The sequence below is a fragment of the Oncorhynchus mykiss genome, unplaced genomic scaffold, assembly GCF_013265735.2.
Source record: "Oncorhynchus mykiss isolate Arlee unplaced genomic scaffold, USDA_OmykA_1.1 un_scaffold_367, whole genome shotgun sequence".
Classification (NCBI taxonomy): domain Eukaryota; kingdom Metazoa; phylum Chordata; class Actinopteri; order Salmoniformes; family Salmonidae; genus Oncorhynchus; species Oncorhynchus mykiss.
Genome location: NW_023493814.1, coordinates 48,724 through 70,801, shown reverse-complemented (window position 1 = coordinate 70,801; position 22,078 = coordinate 48,724). Strand labels below are relative to the sequence as shown.

At 42.5% G+C, this 22,078-nt stretch overlaps 20 non-coding genes across 20 annotated transcripts; all 20 read left to right on the top strand.

The window, feature by feature from the left end:
- Positions 1-333: 333 nt before the first annotated feature.
- trnas-gcu lies at positions 334-415 on the top strand. Its single transcript has one exon. It is a non-coding gene; the product is annotated as a tRNA-Ser (tRNA).
- A 1,037-nt stretch (positions 416-1,452) lies between these two features.
- Positions 1,453-1,534, top strand: trnas-gcu. Its single transcript has one exon. It is a non-coding gene; the product is annotated as a tRNA-Ser (tRNA).
- Positions 1,535-2,571: 1,037 nt separating this feature from the next.
- trnas-gcu lies at positions 2,572-2,653 on the top strand. The gene has a single exon. It is a non-coding gene; the product is annotated as a tRNA-Ser (tRNA).
- A 481-nt stretch (positions 2,654-3,134) lies between these two features.
- Positions 3,135-3,216, top strand: trnas-gcu. Its single transcript has one exon. It is a non-coding gene; the product is annotated as a tRNA-Ser (tRNA).
- A 1,038-nt stretch (positions 3,217-4,254) lies between these two features.
- On the top strand, positions 4,255-4,336 carry trnas-gcu. Its single transcript has one exon. It is a non-coding gene; the product is annotated as a tRNA-Ser (tRNA).
- A 1,594-nt stretch (positions 4,337-5,930) lies between these two features.
- trnas-gcu lies at positions 5,931-6,012 on the top strand. The gene has a single exon. It is a non-coding gene; the product is annotated as a tRNA-Ser (tRNA).
- Positions 6,013-6,492: 480 nt separating this feature from the next.
- Positions 6,493-6,574, top strand: trnas-gcu. Its single transcript has one exon. It is a non-coding gene; the product is annotated as a tRNA-Ser (tRNA).
- A 1,038-nt stretch (positions 6,575-7,612) lies between these two features.
- trnas-gcu lies at positions 7,613-7,694 on the top strand. Its single transcript has one exon. It is a non-coding gene; the product is annotated as a tRNA-Ser (tRNA).
- A 1,593-nt stretch (positions 7,695-9,287) lies between these two features.
- Positions 9,288-9,369, top strand: trnas-gcu. Its single transcript has one exon. It is a non-coding gene; the product is annotated as a tRNA-Ser (tRNA).
- A 1,036-nt stretch (positions 9,370-10,405) lies between these two features.
- trnas-gcu lies at positions 10,406-10,487 on the top strand. The gene has a single exon. It is a non-coding gene; the product is annotated as a tRNA-Ser (tRNA).
- Positions 10,488-11,524: 1,037 nt separating this feature from the next.
- trnas-gcu lies at positions 11,525-11,606 on the top strand. Its single transcript has one exon. It is a non-coding gene; the product is annotated as a tRNA-Ser (tRNA).
- Positions 11,607-12,642: 1,036 nt separating this feature from the next.
- Positions 12,643-12,724, top strand: trnas-gcu. The gene has a single exon. It is a non-coding gene; the product is annotated as a tRNA-Ser (tRNA).
- A 1,037-nt stretch (positions 12,725-13,761) lies between these two features.
- On the top strand, positions 13,762-13,843 carry trnas-gcu. Its single transcript has one exon. It is a non-coding gene; the product is annotated as a tRNA-Ser (tRNA).
- Positions 13,844-14,323: 480 nt separating this feature from the next.
- Positions 14,324-14,405, top strand: trnas-gcu. The gene has a single exon. It is a non-coding gene; the product is annotated as a tRNA-Ser (tRNA).
- Positions 14,406-15,442: 1,037 nt separating this feature from the next.
- trnas-gcu lies at positions 15,443-15,524 on the top strand. Its single transcript has one exon. It is a non-coding gene; the product is annotated as a tRNA-Ser (tRNA).
- Positions 15,525-16,560: 1,036 nt separating this feature from the next.
- Positions 16,561-16,642, top strand: trnas-gcu. The gene has a single exon. It is a non-coding gene; the product is annotated as a tRNA-Ser (tRNA).
- Positions 16,643-17,679: 1,037 nt separating this feature from the next.
- On the top strand, positions 17,680-17,761 carry trnas-gcu. Its single transcript has one exon. It is a non-coding gene; the product is annotated as a tRNA-Ser (tRNA).
- Positions 17,762-18,797: 1,036 nt separating this feature from the next.
- On the top strand, positions 18,798-18,879 carry trnas-gcu. The gene has a single exon. It is a non-coding gene; the product is annotated as a tRNA-Ser (tRNA).
- A 1,037-nt stretch (positions 18,880-19,916) lies between these two features.
- Positions 19,917-19,998, top strand: trnas-gcu. Its single transcript has one exon. It is a non-coding gene; the product is annotated as a tRNA-Ser (tRNA).
- Positions 19,999-21,033: 1,035 nt separating this feature from the next.
- Positions 21,034-21,115, top strand: trnas-gcu. Its single transcript has one exon. It is a non-coding gene; the product is annotated as a tRNA-Ser (tRNA).
- Positions 21,116-22,078: the final 963 nt, after the last annotated feature.

The following is a 22,078-nucleotide window of genomic DNA, read 5'->3' as shown; positions in this document are numbered from 1 at the left end:
ACCAACCTCTTCACACAACATTTGTTATTTCCTCTCTTACATGGCCCCACATGAAAATAGAATCCCTGCGCAATCCTAGAGCGACTAATAAGATTCAGGTATTGAAGAATAACTTCACCAAGGGCAACCTCAATAGTGGGATTTGAACCGACACCTCAACACACTTAATCAAGCACTGGAGACCACTCGGCCTGACAAAACATTTGTTAAATGTCTCGATGGGATAGACACATGGCCTTGCCATTGCTCTGCATAACTTTCATTGATTTCAATCTAGGGTTTACATACAGCAACTACAGTATTTTAAGGTCATTTGCAACTTCTAAAAAACAGGATGAGGTGGCCGAGTGGTTAAGGCGATGGACTGCTAATCCATTGTGCTCTGCATGCATGGGTTTGAATCCCATCCTCATCGTGTAACAATTAAAATTCGGTGCTTTATTTTGGCACTGGAAGATTTTGACTTTCACAAACACTGGTAAAATTGCTGACTGCCACAGCGATAGCACAGGACTTGGTATCTGAGTGGTGAAGGTGATGAACTGCATGTGTGGATTATAACACCAACCTCTTCACAAAACATTTGTTATTTCCTCTCTTACATGGCCCCACATGAATGTAGAGTCCCTGCACAATCCTAGTGCGACTAATACGATTCAGGTATTGAAGAATAGCTTCACCAAGGGCAACCTCAATGGTTGGATTTGAACCGACACCTCAACACACTTAATCAAGCACTTGAGACCACTCGGCCTGACAAAACATTTGTTAAATGTCTCGTTGGGATCGACACATGGCCTTGCCATTGCTCTGCCTAACTTTCATTGATTTCAATCTAGGGTTTACATTACAGCAACTACAGTTTTTTAAGGTCATTTGCCACATTTAAATAACAGGATGAGGTGGATGAGTGGTTAAGGCGATGGACTGCTTATCCATTGTGCTCTACATGCATGGGTTAGAATCTCATCGTGTAACAATTAAAATTCGGTGCTTTATTTTGGCACTGGAAGATTTTGACTTTCACAAACACTGGTAAAATTGCTGACTGCCACAGCGAGAGCACAGGACTTGGTATCTGAGTGGTGAAGGCGATGAACTGCATGTGTGGATTATAACACCAACCTCTTCAAAAAACATTTGTTATTTCCTCTCTTACATGGCCCCACATGAATGTAGAGTCCCTGCACAATCCTAGTGCGACTAATACGATTCAGGTATTGAAGAATAGCTTCACCAAGGGCAACCTCAATGGTTGGATTTGAACCGACACCTCAACACACTTAATCAAGCACTTGAGACCACTCGGCCTGACAAAACATTTGTTAAATGTCTCGATGGGATCGACACATGGCCTTGCCATTGCTCTGCCTAACTTTCATTGATTTCAATCTAGGGTTTACAGAGAGCAACTACAGTTTTTTAAGGTCATTTTCCACTTCTAAAATACAGGATGGGGTGGCCGAGTGGTTAAGGCGATGGACTGCTAATCCATTGTGCTCTGCATGCATGGGTTCGAATCCCATCCCCATCGTGTAACAATTAAAATTCTGTGATTTGTTTTGGCACTGGAAGATTTTGACTTTCACAAACACTGGTAAAACTGCTGACTGCCACAGTGAGAGCACAGGACTTGGTATCTGAGTGGTGAAGGCGATGAACTGCATGTGTGGATTATAACACCAACCTCTTCACACAACATCTGTTATTTCCTCTCTTACATGGCCCCACATGAAAATAGAATCCCTGTGCAATCCTAGAGCGACTAATAAGATTCAGGTATTGAAGAATAACTTCACCAAGGGCAACCTCAATAGTGGGATTTGAACCGACACCTCAACACACTTAATCAAGCACTGGAGACCACTCGGCCTGACAAAACATTTGTTAAATGTCTCGTTGGGATCGACACATGGCCTTGCCATTGCTCTGCCTAACTTTCATTGATTTCAATCTAGGGTTTACATTACAGCAACTACAGTTTTTTAAGGTCATTTGCCACATTTAAATAACAGGATGAGGTGGATGAGTGGTTAAGGCGATGGACTGCTTATCCATTGTGCTCTACATGCATGGGTTAGAATCTCATCGTGTAACAATTAAAATTCGGTGCTTTATTTTGGCACTGGAAGATTTTGACTTTCACAAACACTGGTAAAATTGCTGACTGCCACAGCGAGAGCACAGGACTTGGTATCTGAGTGGTGAAGGCGATGAACTGCATGTGTGGATTATAACACCAACCTCTTCACAAAACATTTTTTATTTCCTCTCTTACATGGCCCCACATGAATATAGAATCCCGTCGCAATCCTAGTGCGTCTAATACGATTCAGGTATTGAAGAATAGCTTCACCAAGGGCAACCTCAATGGTGGGATTTGAACCGACAGCTCAAAACACTTAATCAAGCACTTGAGACCACTCGGCCTGACAAAACATTTGTTAAATGTCTCGATGGGATTGACACATGTCCTTGCCATTGCTCTGCATAACTTTCATTGATTTCAATCTAGGGTTTACATACAGCAACTACAGTCTTTTAAGGTCATTTGCAACTCCCAAAAAACAGGATGAGGTGGCCGAGTGGTTAAGGCGATGGACTGCTAATCCATTGTGCTCTGCATGCATGGGTTCGAATCCCATCCTCATCGTGTAACAATTAAAATTTGGTGCTTTATTTTGGCACTGGAAGATTTTGACTTTCACAAACACTGGTAAAATTGCTGACTGCCACAGCGATAGCACAGGACTTGGTATCTGAGTGGTGAAGGCGATGAACTGCATGTGTGGATTATAACACCAACCTCTTCACAAAACATTTGTTATTTCCTCTCTTACATGGCCCCACATGAATGTAGAGTCCCTGCACAATCCTAGTGCGACTAATACGATTCAGGTATTGAAGAATAGCTTCACCAAGGGCAACCTCAATGGTTGGATTTGAACCGACAGCTCAACACACTTAATCAAGCACTTGAGACCACTCGGCCTGACAAAACATTTGTTAAATGTCTCGTTGGGATCGACACATGGCCCTGCCATTGCTCTGCCTATCTTTCATTGATTTCAATCTAGGGTTTACATATAGCAACTACAGTTTTTTTAAGGTCATTTGCCACATGTAAATAACAGGATGAGGTGGCCGAGTGGTTAAGGCGATGGACTGCTAATCCATTGTGCTCTGCATGCATGGGTTCGAATCCCATCCTCATCGTGTAACAATTAAAATTCGGTGCTTTATTTTGGCACTGGAAGATTTTGACTTTCACAAACACTGGTAAAATTGCTCACTGCCACAGCGATAGCACAGGACTTGGTATCTGAGTGGTGAAGGCGATGAACTGCATGTGTGGATTATAACACCAACCTCTTCACACAACATCTGTTATTTCCTCTCTTACATGGCCCCACATGAAAATAGAATCCCTGCGCAATCCTAGAGCGACTAATAAGATTCAGGTATTGAAGAATAACTTCACCAAGGGCAACCTCAATAGTGGGATTTGAACCGACACCTCAACACACTTAATCAAGCACTGGAGACCACTCGGCCTGACAAAACATTTGTTAAATGTCTCGTTGGGATCGACACATGGCCTTGCCATTGCTCTGCCTAACTTTCATTGATTTCAATCTAGGGTTTACATTACAGCAACTACAGTTTTTTAAGGTCATTTGCCACATTTAAATAACAGGATGAGGTGGATGAGTTGTTAAGGCGATGGACTGCTTATCCATTGTGCTCTACATGCATGGGTTAGAATCTCATCGTGTAACAATTAAAATTCGGTGCTTTATTTTGGCACTGGAAGATTTTGACTTTCACAAACACTGGTAAAATTGCTGACTGCCACAGCGAGAGCACAGGACTTGGTATCTGAGTGGTGAAGGCGATGAACTGCATGTGTGGATTATAACACCAACCTCTTCACAAAACATTTTTTATTTCCTCTCTTACATGGCCCCACATGAATATAGAATCCCGTCGCAATCCTAGTGCGTCTAATACGATTCAGGTATTGAAGAATAACTTCACCAAGGGCAACCTCAATAGTGGGATTTGAACCGACACCTCAACACACTTAATCAAGCACTGGAGACCACTCGGCCTGACAAAACATTTGTTAAATGTCTCGTTGGGATCGACACATGGCCTTGCCATTGCTCTGCCTAACTTTCATTGATTTCAATCTAGGGTTTACATTACAGCAACTACAGTTTTTTAAGGTCATTTGCCACATTTAAATAACAGGATGAGGTGGCCGAGTGGTTAAGGCGATGGACTGCTAATCCATTGTGCTCTGCATGCATGGGTTCGAATCCCATCCTCATCGTGTAACAATTAAAATTCGGTGCTTTATTTTGGCACTGGAAGATTTTGACTTTCACAAACACTGGTAAAATTGCTCACTGCCACAGCGATAGCACAGGACTTGGTATCTGAGTGGTGAAGGCGATGAACTGCATGTGTGGATTATAACACCAACCTCTTCACACAACATCTGTTATTTCCTCTCTTACATGGCCCCACATGAAAATAGAATCCCTGCGCAATCCTAGAGCGACTAATAAGATTCAGGTATTGAAGAATAACTTCACCAAGGGCAACCTCAATAGTGGGATTTGAACCGACACCTCAACACACTTAATCAAGCACTGGAGACCACTCGGCCTGACAAAACATTTGTTAAATGTCTCGTTGGGATCGACACATGGCCTTGCCATTGCTCTCCCTAACTTTCATTGATTTCAATCTAGGGTTTACATTACAGCAACTACAGTTTTTTAAGGTCATTTGCCACATTTAAATAACAGGATGAGGTGGATGAGTGGTTAAGGCGATGGACTGCTTATCCATTGTGCTCTACATGCATGGGTTAGAATCTCATCGTGTAACAATTAAAATTCGGTGCTTTATTTTGGCACTGGAAGATTTTGACTTTCACAAACACTGGTAAAATTGCTGACTGCCACAGCGAGAGCACAGGACTTGGTATCTGAGTGGTGAAGGCGATGAACTGCATGTGTGGATTATAACACCAACCTCTTCACACAACATTTGTTATTTCCTCTCTTACATGGCCCCACATGAAAATAGAATCCCTGCGCAATCCTAGAGCGACTAATAAGATTCAGGTATTGAAGAATAACTTCACCAAGGGCAACCTCAATAGTGGGATTTGAACCGACACCTCAACACACTTAATCAAGCACTGGAGACCACTCGGCCTGACAAAACATTTGTTAAATGTCTCGTTGGGATCGACACATGGCCTTGCCATTGCTCTCCCTAACTTTCATTGATTTCAATCTAGGGTTTACATTACAGCAACTACAGTTTTTTAAGGTCATTTGCCACATTTAAATAACAGGATGAGGTGGATGAGTGGTTAAGGCGATGGACTGCTTATCCATTGTGCTCTACATGCATGGGTTAGAATCTCATCGTGTAACAATTAAAATTCGGTGCTTTATTTTGGCACTGGAAGATTTTGACTTTCACAAACACTGGTAAAATTGCTGACTGCCACAGCGAGAGCACAGGACTTGGTATCTGAGTGGTGAAGGCGATGAACTGCATGTGTGGATTATAACACCAACCTCTTCACACAACATTTGTTATTTCCTCTCTTACATGGCCCCACATGAAAATAGAATCCCTGCGCAATCCTAGAGCGACTAATAAGATTCAGGTATTGAAGAATAACTTCACCAAGGGCAACCTCAATAGTGGGATTTGAACCGACACCTCAACACACTTAATCAAGCACTGGAGACCACTCGGCCTGACAAAACATTTGTTAAATGTCTCGTTGGGATCGACACATGGCCCTGCCATTGCTCTGCCTATCTTTCATTGATTTCAATCTAGGGTTTACATATAGCAACTACAGTTTTTTAAGGTCATTTGCCACATGTAAATAACAGGATGAGGTGGCCGAGTGGTTAAGGCGATGGACTGCTAATCCATTGTGCTCTGCATGCATGGGTTCGAATCCCATCCTCATCGTGTAACAATTAAAATTCGGTGCTTTATTTTGGCACTGGAAGATTTTGACTTTCACAAACACTGGTAAAATTGCTGACTGCCACAGCGAGAGCACAGGACTTGGTATCTGAGTGGTGAAGGCGATGAACTGCATGTGTGGATTATAACACCAACCTCTTCACAAAACATTTGTTATTTCCTCTCTTACATGGCCCCACATGAATATAGAATCCCGTCGCAATCCTAGTGCGACTAATACGATTCAGGTATTGAAGAATAGCTTCACCAAGGGCAACCTCAATGGTGGGATTTGAACCGACAGCTCAAAACACTTAATCAAGCACTTGAGACCACTCGGCCTGACAAAACATTTGTTAAATGTCTCGATGGGATCGACACATGTCCTTGCCATTGCTCTGCATAACTTTCATTGATTTCAATCTAGGGTTTACATACAGCAACTACAGTCTTTTAAGGTCATTTGCAACTCCCAAAAAACAGGATGAGGTGGCCGAGTGGTTAAGGCGATGGACTGCTAATCCATTGTGCTCTGCATGCATGGGTTCGAATCCCATCCTCATCGTGTAACAATTAAAATTCGGTGCTTTATTTTGGCACTGGAAGATTTTGACTTTCACAAACACTGGTAAAATTGCTCACTGCCACAGCGATAGCACAGGACTTGGTATCTGAGTGGTGAAGGCGATGAACTGCATGTGTGGATTATAACACCAACCTCTTCACACAACATCTGTTATTTCCTCTCTTACATGGCCCCACATGAAAATAGAATCCCTGCGCAATCCTAGAGCGACTAATAAGATTCAGGTATTGAAGAATAACTTCACCAAGGGCAACCTCAATAGTGGGATTTGAACCGACACCTCAACACACTTAATCAAGCACTGGAGACCACTCGGCCTGACAAAACATTTGTTAAATGTCTCGTTGGGATCGACACATGGCCTTGCCATTGCTCTGCCTAACTTTCATTGATTTCAATCTAGGGTTTACATTACAGCAACTACAGTTTTTTAAGGTCATTTGCCACATTTAAATAACAGGATGAGGTGGATGAGTGGTTAAGGCGATGGACTGCTTATCCATTGTGCTCTACATGCATGGGTTAGAATCTCATCGTGTAACAATTAAAATTCGGTGCTTTATTTTGGCACTGGAAGATTTTGACTTTCACAAACACTGGTAAAATTGCTGACTGCCACAGCGAGAGCACAGGACTTGGTATCTGAGTGGTGAAGGCGATGAACTGCATGTGTGGATTATAACACCAACCTCTTCACAAAACATTTTTTATTTCCTCTCTTACATGGCCCCACATGAATATAGAATCCCGTCGCAATCCTAGTGCGTCTAATACGATTCAGGTATTGAAGAATAACTTCACCAAGGGCAACCTCAATAGTGGGATTTGAACCGACACCTCAACACACTTAATCAAGCACTGGAGACCACTCGGCCTGACAAAACATTTGTTAAATGTCTCGTTGGGATCGACACATGGCCTTGCCATTGCTCTGCCTAACTTTCATTGATTTCAATCTAGGGTTTACATTACAGCAACTACAGTTTTTTAAGGTCATTTGCCACATTTAAATAACAGGATGAGGTGGCCGAGTGGTTAAGGCGATGGACTGCTAATCCATTGTGCTCTGCATGCATGGGTTCGAATCCCATCCTCATCGTGTAACAATTAAAATTCGGTGCTTTATTTTGGCACTGGAAGATTTTGACTTTCACAAACACTGGTAAAATTGCTCACTGCCACAGCGATAGCACAGGACTTGGTATCTGAGTGGTGAAGGCGATGAACTGCATGTGTGGATTATAACACCAACCTCTTCACACAACATCTGTTATTTCCTCTCTTACATGGCCCCACATGAAAATAGAATCCCTGCGCAATCCTAGAGCGACTAATAAGATTCAGGTATTGAAGAATAACTTCACCAAGGGCAACCTCAATAGTGGGATTTGAACCGACACCTCAACACACTTAATCAAGCACTGGAGACCACTCGGCCTGACAAAACATTTGTTAAATGTCTCGTTGGGATCGACACATGGCCTTGCCATTGCTCTCCCTAACTTTCATTGATTTCAATCTAGGGTTTACATTACAGCAACTACAGTTTTTTAAGGTCATTTGCCACATTTAAATAACAGGATGAGGTGGATGAGTGGTTAAGGCGATGGACTGCTTATCCATTGTGCTCTACATGCATGGGTTAGAATCTCATCGTGTAACAATTAAAATTCGGTGCTTTATTTTGGCACTGGAAGATTTTGACTTTCACAAACACTGGTAAAATTGCTGACTGCCACAGCGAGAGCACAGGACTTGGTATCTGAGTGGTGAAGGCGATGAACTGCATGTGTGGATTATAACACCAACCTCTTCACACAACATTTGTTATTTCCTCTCTTACATGGCCCCACATGAAAATAGAATCCCTGCGCAATCCTAGAGCGACTAATAAGATTCAGGTATTGAAGAATAACTTCACCAAGGGCAACCTCAATAGTGGGATTTGAACCGACACCTCAACACACTTAATCAAGCACTGGAGACCACTCGGCCTGACAAAACATTTGTTAAATGTCTCGTTGGGATCGACACATGGCCCTGCCATTGCTCTGCCTATCTTTCATTGATTTCAATCTAGGGTTTACATATAGCAACTACAGTTTTTTAAGGTCATTTGCCACATGTAAATAACAGGATGAGGTGGCCGAGTGGTTAAGGCGATGGACTGCTAATCCATTGTGCTCTACATGCATGGGTTAGAATCTCATCGTGTAACAATTAAAATTCGGTGCTTTATTTTGGCACTGGAAGATTTTGACTTTCACAAACACTGGTAAAATTGCTGACTGCCACAGCGAGAGCACAGGACTTGGTATCTGAGTGGTGAAGGCGATGAACTGCATGTGTGGATTATAACACCAACCTCTTCACAAAACATTTTTTATTTCCTCTCTTACATGGCCCCACATGAATATAGAATCCCGTCGCAATCCTAGTGCGTCTAATACGATTCAGGTATTGAAGAATAGCTTCACCAAGGGCAACCTCAATGGTGGGATTTGAACCGACAGCTCAAAACACTTAATCAAGCACTTGAGACCACTCGGCCTGACAAAACATTTGTTAAATGTCTCGATGGGATCGACACATGTCCTTGCCATTGCTCTGCATAACTTTCATTGATTTCAATCTAGGGTTTACATACAGCAACTACAGTCTTTTAAGGTCATTTGCAACTTCCAAAAAACAGGATGAGGTGGCCGAGTGGTTAAGGCGATGGACTGCTAATCCATTGTGCTCTGCATGCATGGGTTCGAATCCCATCCTCATCGTGTAACAATTAAAATTCGGTGCTTTATTTTGGCACTGGAAGATTTTGACTTTCACAAACACTGGTAAAATTGCTGACTGCCACAGCGATAGCACAGGACTTGGTATCTGAGTGGTGAAGGCGATGAACTGCATGTGTGGATTATAACACCAACCTCTTCACAAAACATTTGTTATTTCCTCTCTTACATGGCCCCACATGAATGTAGAGTCCCTGCACAATCCTAGAGCGACTAATAAGATTCAGGTATTGAAGAATAGCTTCACCAAGGGCAACCTCAATGGTTGGATTTGAACCGACACCTCAACACACTTAATCAAGCACTTGAGACCACTCGGCCTGACAAAACATTTGTTAAATGTCTCGTTGGGATCGACACATGGCCTTGCCATTGCTCTGCCTAACTTTCATTGATTTCAATCTAGGGTTTACATTACAGCAACTACAGTTTTTTAAGGTCATTTGCCACATTTAAATAACAGGATGAGGTGGATGAGTGGTTAAGGCGATGGACTGCTTATACATTGTGCTCTACATGCATGGGTTAGAATCTCATCGTGTAACAATTAAAATTCGGTGCTTTATTTTGGCACTGGAAGATTTTGACTTTCACAAACACTGGTAAAGTTGCTGACTGCCACAGCGAGAGCACAGGACTTGGTATCTGAGTGGTGAAGGCGATGAACTGCATGTGTGGATTATAACACCAACCTCTTCACAAAACATTTGTTATTTCCTCTCTTACATGCCCCACATGAATGTAGAGTCCCTGCACAATCCTAGTGCGACTAATACGATTCAGGTATTGAAGAATAGCTTCACCAAGGGCAACCTCAATGGTGGGATTTGAACCGACAGCTCAAAACACTTAATCAAGCACTTGAGACCACTCGGCCTGACAAAACATTTGTTAAATGTCTTGATGGGATCGACACTTGTCCTTGCCATTGCTCTGCCTATCTTTCATTGATTTCAATCTAGGGTTTACATATAGCAACTACAGTTTTTTAAGGTCATTTGCCACATGTAAATAACAGGATGAGGTGGCCGAGTGGTTAAGGCGATGGACTGCTAATCCATTGTGCTCTGCATGCATGGGTTCGAATCCCATCCTCATCGTGTAACAATTAAAATTCGGTGCTATATTTTGGCACTGGAAGATTTTGACTTTCACAAACACTGGTAAAATTGCAGACTGCCACAGCGAGAGCACAGGACTTGGTATCTGAGTGGTGAAGGCGATGAACTGCATGTGTGGATTATAACACCAACCTCTTCACACAACATTTGTTATTTCCTCTCTTACATGGCCCCACATGAAAATAGAATCCCTGCGCAATCCTAGAGTGACTAATAAGATTCAGGTATTGAAGAATAGCTTCACCAAGGGCAACCTCAATGGTTGGATTTGAACCGACACCTCAACACACTTAATCAAGCACTTGAGACCACTCGGCCTGACAAAACATTTGTTAAATGTCTCGTTGGGATCGACACATGGCCTTGCCATTGCTCTGCCTAACTTTCATTGATTTCAATCTAGGGTTTACATTACAGCAACTACAGTTTTTTAAGGTAATTTGCCACATTTAAATCACAGGATGAGGTGGATGAGTGGTTAAGGCGATGGACTGCTTATCCATTGTGCTCTACATGCATGGGTTAGAATCTCATCGTGTAACAATTAAAATGCGGTGCTTTATTTTGGCACTGGAAGATTTTGACTTTCACAAACACTGGTAAAATTGCTGACTGCCACAGCGAGAGCACAGGACTTGGTATCTGAGTGGTGAAGGCGATGAACTGCATGTGTGGATTATAACACCAACCTCTTCACAAAACATTTGTTATTTCCTCTCTTACATGGCCCCACATGAATATAGAATCCCGTCGCAATCCTAGTGCGACTAATACGATTCAGGTATTGAAGAATAGCTTCACCAAGGGCAACCTCAATGGTGGGATTTGAACCGACAGCTCAAAACACTTAATCAAGCACTTGAGACCACTCGGCCTGACAAAACATTTGTTAAATGTCTCGATGGGATCGACACATGTCCTTGCCATTGCTCTGCATAACTTTCATTGATTTCAATCTAGGGTTTACATACAGCAACTACAGTCTTTTAAGGTCATTTGCAACTTCCAAAAAACAGGATGAGGTGGCCGAGTGGTTAAGGCGATGGACTGCTAATCCATTGTGCTCTGCATGCATGGGTTCGAATCCCATCCTCATCGTGTAACAATTAAAATTCGGTGCTTTATTTTGGCACTGGAAGATTTTGACTTTCACAAACACTGGTAAAATTGCTGACTGCCACAGCGATAGCACAGGACTTGGTATCTGAGTGGTGAAGGCGATGAACTGCACATGTGGATTATAACACCAACCTCTTCACAAAACATTTGTTATTTCCTCTCTTACATGGCCCCACATGAATGTAGAGTCCCTGCACAATCCTAGAGCGACTAATAAGATTCAGGTATTGAAGAATAGCTTCACCAAGGGCAACCTCAATGGTTGGATTTGAACCGACACCTCAACACACTTAATCAAGCACTTGAGACCACTCGGCCTGACAAAACATTTGTTAAATGTCTCGTTGGGATCGACACATGGCCTTGCCATTGCTCTGCCTAACTTTCATTGATTTCAATCTAGGGTTTACATTACAGCAACTACAGTTTTTTAAGGTCATTTGCCACATTTAAATAACAGGATGAGGTGGATGAGTGGTTAAGGCGATGGACTGCTTATACATTGTGCTCTACATGCATGGGTTAGAATCTCATCGTGTAACAATTAAAATTCGGTGCTTTATTTTGGCACTGGAAGATTTTGACTTTCACAAACACTGGTAAAGTTGCTGACTGCCACAGCGAGAGCACAGGACTTGGTATCTGAGTGGTGAAGGCGATGAACTGCATGTGTGGATTATAACACCAACCTCTTCACAAAACATTTGTTATTTCCTCTCTTACATGCCCCACATGAATGTAGAGTCCCTGCACAATCCTAGTGCGACTAATACGATTCAGGTATTGAAGAATAGCTTCACCAAGGGCAACCTCAATGGTGGGATTTGAACCGACAGCTCAAAACACTTAATCAAGCACTTGAGACCACTCGGCCTGACAAAACATTTGTTAAATGTCTTGATGGGATCGACACTTGTCCTTGCCATTGCTCTGCCTATCTTTCATTGATTTCAATCTAGGGTTTACATATAGCAACTACAGTTTTTTAAGGTCATTTGCCACATGTAAATAACAGGATGAGGTGGCCGAGTGGTTAAGGCGATGGACTGCTAATCCATTGTGCTCTGCATGCATGGGTTCGAATCCCATCCTCATCGTGTAACAATTAAAATTCGGTGCTATATTTTGGCACTGGAAGATTTTGACTTTCACAAACACTGGTAAAATTGCAGACTGCCACAGCGAGAGCACAGGACTTGGTATCTGAGTGGTGAAGGCGATGAACTGCATGTGTGGATTATAACACCAACCTCTTCACACAACATTTGTTATTTCCTCTCTTACATGGCCCCACATGAAAATAGAATCCCTGCGCAATCCTAGAGTGACTAATAAGATTCAGGTATTGAAGAATAGCTTCACCAAGGGCAACCTCAATGGTTGGATTTGAACCGACACCTCAACACACTTAATCAAGCACTTGAGACCACTCGGCCTGACAAAACATTTGTTAAATGTCTCGTTGGGATCGACACATGGCCTTGCCATTGCTCTGCCTAACTTTCATTGATTTCAATCTAGGGTTTACATTACAGCAACTACAGTTTTTTAAGGTAATTTGCCACATTTAAATCACAGGATGAGGTGGATGAGTGGTTAAGGCGATGGACTGCTTATCCATTGTGCTCTACATGCATGGGTTAGAATCTCATCGTGTAACAATTAAAATGCGGTGCTTTATTTTGGCACTGGAAGATTTTGACTTTCACAAACACTGGTAAAATTGCTGACTGCCACAGCGAGAGCACAGGACTTGGTATCTGAGTGGTGAAGGCGATGAACTGCATGTGTGGATTATAACACCAACCTCTTCACAAAACATTTGTTATTTCCTCTCTTACATGGCCCCACATGAATATAGAATCCCGTCGCAATCCTAGTGCGACTAATACGATTCAGGTATTGAAGAATAGCTTCACCAAGGGCAACCTCAATGGTGGGATTTGAACCGACAGCTCAAAACACTTAATCAAGCACTTGAGACCACTCGGCCTGACAAAACATTTGTTAAATGTCTCGATGGGATCGACACATGTCCTTGCCATTGCTCTGCATAACTTTCATTGATTTCAATCTAGGGTTTACATATAGCAACTACAGTTTTTTAAGGTCATTTGCCACATGTAAATAACAGGATGAGGTGGCCGAGTGGTTAAGGCGATGGACTGCTAATCCATTGTGCTCTGCATGCATGGGTTCGAATCCCATCCTCATCGTGTAAAAATTAAAATTCGGTGCTTTATTTTGGCACTGGAAGATTTTGACTTTCACAAACACTGGTAAAATTGCTGACTGCCACAGCGAGAGCACAGGACTTGGTATCTGAGTGGTGAAGGCGATGAACTGCATGTGTGGATTATAACACCAACCTCTTCACAAAACATTTGTTATTTCCTCTCTTACATGGCCCCACATGAATATAGAATCCCGTCGCAATCCTAGTGCGACTAATACGATTCAGGTATTGAAGAATAGCTTCACCAAGGGCAACCTCAATGGTGGGATTTGAACCGACAGCTCAAAACACTTAATCAAGCACTTGAGACCACTCGGCCTGACAAAACATTTGTTAAATGTCTCGATGGGATCGACACATGTCCTTGCCATTGCTCTGCATAACTTTCATTGATTTCAATCTAGGGTTTACATACAGCAACTACAGTCTTTTAAGGTCATTTGCAACTCCCAAAAAACAGGATAAGGTGGCCTAGTGGTTAAGGCGATGGACTGCTAATCCATTGTGCTCTGCATGCATGGGTTCGAATCCCATCCTCATCGTGTAACAATTAAAATTCGGTGCTTTATTTTGGCACTGGAAGATTTTGACTTTCACAAACACTGGTAAAATTGCTGACTGCCACAGCGATAGCACAGGACTTGGTATCTGAGTGGTGAAGGCGATGAACTGCATGTGTGGATTATAACACCAACCTCTTCACACAACATCTGTTATTTCCTCTCTTACATGGCCCCACATGAAAATAGAATCCCTGCGCAATCCTAGAGCGACTAATAAGATTCAGGTATTGAAGAATAACTTCACCAAGGGCAACCTCAATAGTGGGATTTGAACCGACACCTCAACACACTTAATCAAGCACTGGAGACCACTCGGCCTGACAAAACATTTGTTAAATGTCTCGTTGGGATCGACACATGGCCTTGCCATTGCTCTGCCTAACTTTCATTGATTTCAATCTAGGGTTTACATTACAGCAACTACAGTTTTTTAAGGTCATTTGCCACATTTAAATAACAGGATGAGGTGGATGAGTGGTTAAGGCGATGGACTGCTTATCCATTGTGCTCTACATGCATGGGTTAGAATCTCATCGTGTAACAATTAAAATTCGGTGCTTTATTTTGGCACTGGAAGATTTTGACTTTCACAAACACTGGTAAAATTGCTGACTGCCACAGCGAGAGCACAGGACTTGGTATCTGAGTGGTGAAGGCGATGAACTGCATGTGTGGATTATAACACCAACCTCTTCACAAAACATTTTTTATTTCCTCTCTTACATGGCCCCACATGAATATAGAATCCCGTCGCAATCCTAGTGCGTCTAATACGATTCAGGTATTGAAGAATAGCTTCACCAAGGGCAACCTCAATGGTGGGATTTGAACCGACAGCTCAAAACACTTAATCAAGCACTTGAGACCACTCGGCCTGACAAAACATTTGTTAAATGTCTCGATGGGATCGACACATGTCCTTGCCATTGCTCTGCATAACTTTCATTGATTTCAATCTAGGGTTTACATACAGCAACTACAGTCTTTTAAGGTAATTTGCAACTCCCAAAAAACAGGATGAGGTGGCCGAGTGGTTAAGGCGATGGACTGCTAATCCATTGTGCTCTGCATGCATGGGTTCGAATCCCATCCTCATCGTGTAACAATTAAAATTTGGTGCTTTATTTTGGCACTGGAAGATTTTGACTTTCACAAACACTGGTAAAATTGCTGACTGCCACAGCGATAGCACAGGACTTGGTATCTGAGTGGTGAAGGCGATGAACTGCATGTGTGGATTATAACACCAACCTCTTCACAAAACATTTGTTATTTCCTCTCTTACATGGCCCCACATGAATGTAGAGTCCCTGCACAATCCTAGAGCGACTAATAAGATTCAGGTATTGAAGAATAGCTTCACCAAGGGCAACCTCAATGGTTGGATTTGAACCGACACCTCAACACACTTAATCAAGCACTTGAGACCACTCGGCCTGACAAAACATTTGTTAAATGTCTCGTTGGGATCGACACATGGCCTTGCCATTGCTCTGCCTAACTTTCATTGATTTCAATCTAGGGTTTACATTACAGCAACTACAGTTTTTTAAGGTCATTTGCCACATTTAAATAACAGGATGAGGTGGATGAGTGGTTAAGGCGATGGACTGCTTATACATTGTGCTCTACATGCATGGGTTAGAATCTCATCGTGTAAGAATTAAAATTCGGTGCTTTATTTTGGCACTGGAAGATTTTGACTTTCACAAACACTGGTAAAGTTGCTGACTGCCACAGCGAGAGCACAGGACTTGGTATCTGAGTGGTGAAGGCGATGAACTGCATGTGTGGATTATAACACCAACCTCTTCACAAAACATTTGTTATTTCCTCTCTTACATGCCCCACATGAATGTAGAGTCCCTGCACAATCCTAGTGCGACTAATACGATTCAGGTATTGAAGAATAGCTTCACCAAGGGCAACCTCAATGGTGGGATTTGAACCGACAGCTCAAAACACTTAATCAAGCACTTGAGACCACTCGGCCTGACAAAACATTTGTTAAATGTCTTGATGGGATCGACACTTGTCCTTGCCATTGCTCTGCCTATCTTTCATTGATTTCAATCTAGGGTTTACATATAGCAACTACAGTTTTTTAAGGTCATTTGCCACATGTAAATAACAGGATGAGGTGGCCGAGTGGTTAAGGCGATGGACTGCTAATCCATTGTGCTCTGCATGCATGGGTTCGAATCCCATCCTCATCGTGTAACAATTAAAATTCGGTGCTATATTTTGGCACTGGAAGATTTTGACTTTCACAAACACTGGTAAAATTGCAGACTGCCACAGCGAGAGCACAGGACTTGGTATCTGAGTGGTGAAGGCGATGAACTGCATGTGTGGATTATAACACCAACCTCTTCACACAACATTTGTTATTTCCTCTCTTACATGGCCCCACATGAAAATAGAATCCCTGCGCAATCCTAGAGTGACTAATAAGATTCAGGTATTGAAGAATAGCTTCACCAAGGGCAACCTCAATGGTTGGATTTGAACCGACACCTCAACACACTTAATCAAGCACTTGAGACCACTCGGCCTGACAAAACATTTGTTAAATGTCTCGTTGGGATCGACACATGGCCTTGCCATTGCTCTGCCTAACTTTCATTGATTTCAATCTAGGGTTTACATTACAGCAACTACAGTTTTTTAAGGTAATTTGCCACATTTAAATCACAGGATGAGGTGGATGAGTGGTTAAGGCGATGGACTGCTTATCCATTGTGCTCTACATGCATGGGTTAGAATCTCATCGTGTAACAATTAAAATGCGGTGCTTTATTTTGGCACTGGAAGATTTTGACTTTCACAAACACTGGTAAAATTGCTGACTGCCACAGCGAGAGCACAGGACTTGGTATCTGAGTGGTGAAGGCGATGAACTGCATGTGTGGATTATAACACCAACCTCTTCACAAAACATTTGTTATTTCCTCTCTTACATGGCCCCACATGAATATAGAATCCCGTCGCAATCCTAGTGCGACTAATACGATTCAGGTATTGAAGAATAGCTTCACCAAGGGCAACCTCAATGGTGGGATTTGAACCGACAGCTCAAAACACTTAATCAAGCACTTGAGACCACTCGGCCTGACAAAACATTTGTTAAATGTCTCGATGGGATCGACACATGTCCTTGCCATTGCTCTGCATAACTTTCATTGATTTCAATCTAGGGTTTACATACAGCAACTACAGTCTTTTAAGGTCATTTGCAACTTCCAAAAAACAGGATGAGGTGGCCGAGTGGTTAAGGCGATGGACTGCTAATCCATTGTGCTCTGCATGCATGGGTTCGAATCCCATCCTCATCGTGTAACAATTAAAATTCGGTGCTTTATTTTGGCACTGGAAGATTTTGACTTTCACAAACACTGGTAAAATTGCTGACTGCCACAGCGATAGCACAGGACTTGGTATCTGAGTGGTGAAGGCGATGAACTGCATGTGTGGATTATAACACCAACCTCTTCACAAAACATTTGTTATTTCCTCTCTTACATGGCCCCACATGAATGTAGAGTCCCTGCACAATCCTAGAGCGACTAATAAGATTCAGGTATTGAAGAATAGCTTCACCAAGGGCAACCTCAATGGTTGGATTTGAACCGACACCTCAACACACTTAATCAAGCACTTGAGACCACTCGGCCTGACAAAACATTTGTTAAATGTCTCGTTGGGATCGACACATGGCCTTGCCATTGCTCTGCCTAACTTTCATTGATTTCAATCTAGGGTTTACATTACAGCAACTACAGTTTTTTAAGGTCATTTGCCACATTTAAATAACAGGATGAGGTGGATGAGTGGTTAAGGCGATGGACTGCTTATACATTGTGCTCTACATGCATGGGTTAGAATCTCATCGTGTAACAATTAAAATTCGGTGCTTTATTTTGGCACTGGAAGATTTTGACTTTCACAAACACTGGTAAAGTTGCTGACTGCCACAGCGAGAGCACAGGACTTGGTATCTGAGTGGTGAAGGCGATGAACTGCATGTGTGGATTATAACACCAACCTCTTCACAAAACATTTGTTATTTCCTCTCTTACATGCCCCACATGAATGTAGAGTCCCTGCACAATCCTAGTGCGACTAATACGATTCAGGTATTGAAGAATAGCTTCACCAAGGGCAACCTCAATGGTGGGATTTGAACCGACAGCTCAAAACACTTAATCAAGCACTTGAGACCACTCGGCCTGACAAAACATTTGTTAAATGTCTTGATGGGATCGACACTTGTCCTTGCCATTGCTCTGCCTATCTTTCATTGATTTCAATCTAGGGTTTACATATAGCAACTACAGTTTTTTAAGGTCATTTGCCACATGTAAATAACAGGATGAGGTGGCCGAGTGGTTAAGGCGATGGACTGCTAATCCATTGTGCTCTGCATGCATGGGTTCGAATCCCATCCTCATCGTGTAACAATTAAAATTCGGTGCTATATTTTGGCACTGGAAGATTTTGACTTTCACAAACACTGGTAAAATTGCAGACTGCCACAGCGAGAGCACAGGACTTGGTATCTGAGTGGTGAAGGCGATGAACTGCATGTGTGGATTATAACACCAACCTCTTCACACAACATTTGTTATTTCCTCTCTTACATGGCCCCACATGAAAATAGAATCCCTGCGCAATCCTAGAGTGACTAATAAGATTCAGGTATTGAAGAATAGCTTCACCAAGGGCAACCTCAATGGTTGGATTTGAACCGACACCTCAACACACTTAATCAAGCACTTGAGACCACTCGGCCTGACAAAACATTTGTTAAATGTCTCGTTGGGATCGACACATGGCCTTGCCATTGCTCTGCCTAACTTTCATTGATTTCAATCTAGGGTTTACATTACAGCAACTACAGTTTTTTAAGGTAATTTGCCACATTTAAATCACAGGATGAGGTGGATGAGTGGTTAAGGCGATGGACTGCTTATCCATTGTGCTCTACATGCATGGGTTAGAATCTCATCGTGTAACAATTAAAATGCGGTGCTTTATTTTGGCACTGGAAGATTTTGACTTTCACAAACACTGGTAAAATTGCTGACTGCCACAGCGAGAGCACAGGACTTGGTATCTGAGTGGTGAAGGCGATGAACTGCATGTGTGGATTATAACACCAACCTCTTCACAAAACATTTGTTATTTCCTCTCTTACATGGCCCCACATGAATATAGAATCCCGTCGCAATCCTAGTGCGACTAATACGATTCAGGTATTGAAGAATAGCTTCACCAAGGGCAACCTCAATGGTGGGATTTGAACCGACAGCTCAAAACACTTAATCAAGCACTTGAGACCACTCGGCCTGACAAAACATTTGTTAAATGTCTCGATGGGATCGACACATGTCCTTGCCATTGCTCTGCATAACTTTCATTGATTTCAATCTAGGGTTTACATACAGCAACTACAGTCTTTTAAGGTCATTTGCAACTTCCAAAAAACAGGATGAGGTGGCCGAGTGGTTAAGGCGATGGACTGCTAATCCATTGTGCTCTGCATGCATGGGTTCGAATCCCATCCTCATCGTGTAACAATTAAAATTCGGTGCTTTATTTTGGCACTGGAAGATTTTGACTTTCACAAACACTGGTAAAATTGCTGACTGCCACAGCGATAGCACAGGACTTGGTATCTGAGTGGTGAAGGCGATGAACTGCACATGTGGATTATAACACCAACCTCTTCACAAAACATTTGTTATTTCCTCTCTTACATGGCCCCACATGAATGTAGAGTCCCTGCACAATCCTAGTGCGACTAATACGATTCAGGTATTGAAGAATAGCTTCACCAAGGGCAACCTCAATGGTTGGATTTGAACCGACACCTCAACACACTTAATCAAGCACTTGAGACCACTCGGCCTGACAAAACATTTGTTAAATGTCTCGTTGGGATCGACACATGGCCTTGCCATTGCTCTGCCTAACTTTCATTGATTTCAATCTAGGGTTTACATTACAGCAACTACAGTTTTTTAAGGTCATTTGCCACATTTAAATAACAGGATGAGGTGGATGAGTGGTTAAGGCGATGGACTGCTTATCCATTGTGCTCTACATGCATGGGATAGAATCTCATCGTGTAACAATTAAAATTCGGTGCTTTATTTTGGCACTGGAAGATTTTGACTTTCACAAACACTGGTAAAATTGCTGACTGCCACAGCGAGAGCACAGGACTTGGTATCTGAGTGGTGAAGGCGATGAACTGCATGTGTGGATTATAACACCAACCTCTTCACACATTTGTTATTTCCTCTCTTACATGGCCCCACATGAAAATAGAATCCCTGCGCAATCCTAGAGCGACTAATAAGATTCAGGTATTGAAGAATAACTTCACCAAGGGCAACCTCAATAGTGGGATTTGAACCGACACCTCAACACACTTAATCAAGCACTGGAGACCACTCGGCCTGACAAAACATTTGTTAAATGTCTCGATGGGATCGACACATGTCCTTGCCATTGCTCTGCATAACTTTCATTGATTTCAATCTAGGGTTTACATATAGCAACTACAGTTTTTTTAAGGTCATTTGCCACATGTAAATAACAGGATGAGGTGGCCGAGTGGTTAAGGCGATGTACTGCTAATCCATTGTGCTCTGCATGCATGGGTTCGAATCCCATCCTCATCGTGTAACAATTAAAATCCGTTGCTTTATTTTGGCACTGGAAGATTTTGACTTTCACAAACACTGGTAAAATTGCTGACTGCCACAGCGAGAGCACAGGACTTGGTATCTGAGTGGTGAAGGCGATGAACTGCATGTGTGGATTATAACACCAACCTCTTCACACAACATTTGTTATTTCCTCTCTTACATGGCCCCACATGAAAATAGAATCCCTGCGCAATCCTAGAGCGACTAATAAGATTCAGGTATTGAAGAATAGCTTCACCAAGGGCAACCTCAATGGTTGGATTTGAACCGACACCTCAACACACTTAATCAAGCACTTGAGACCACTCGGCCTGACAAAACATTTGTTAAATGTCTCGTTGGGATCGACACATGGCCTTGCCATTGCTCTGCCTAACTTTCATTGATTTCAATCTAGGGTTTACATTACAGCAACTACAGTTTTTTAAGGTAATTTGCCACATTTAAATAACAGGATGAGGTGGATGAGTGGTTAAGGCGATGGACTGCTTATCCATTGTGCTCTACATGCATGGGTTAGAATCTCATCGTGTAACAATTAAAATGCGGTGCTTTATTTTGGCACTGGAAGATTTTGACTTTCACAAACACTGGTAAAATTGCTGACTGCCACAGCGAGAGCACAGGACTTGGTATCTGAGTGGTGAAGGCGATGAACTGCATGTGTGGATTATAACACCAACCTCTTCACAAAACATTTGTTATTTCCTCTCTTACATGGCCCCACATGAATATAGAATCCCGTCGCAATCCTAGTGCGACTAATACGATTCAGGTATTGAAGAATAGCTTCACCAAGGGCAACCTCAATGGTGGGATTTGAACCGACAGCTCAAAACACTTAATCAAGCACTTGAGACCACTCGGCCTGACAAAACATTTGTTAAATGTCTCGATGGGATCGACACATGTCCTTGCCATTGCTCTGCATAACTT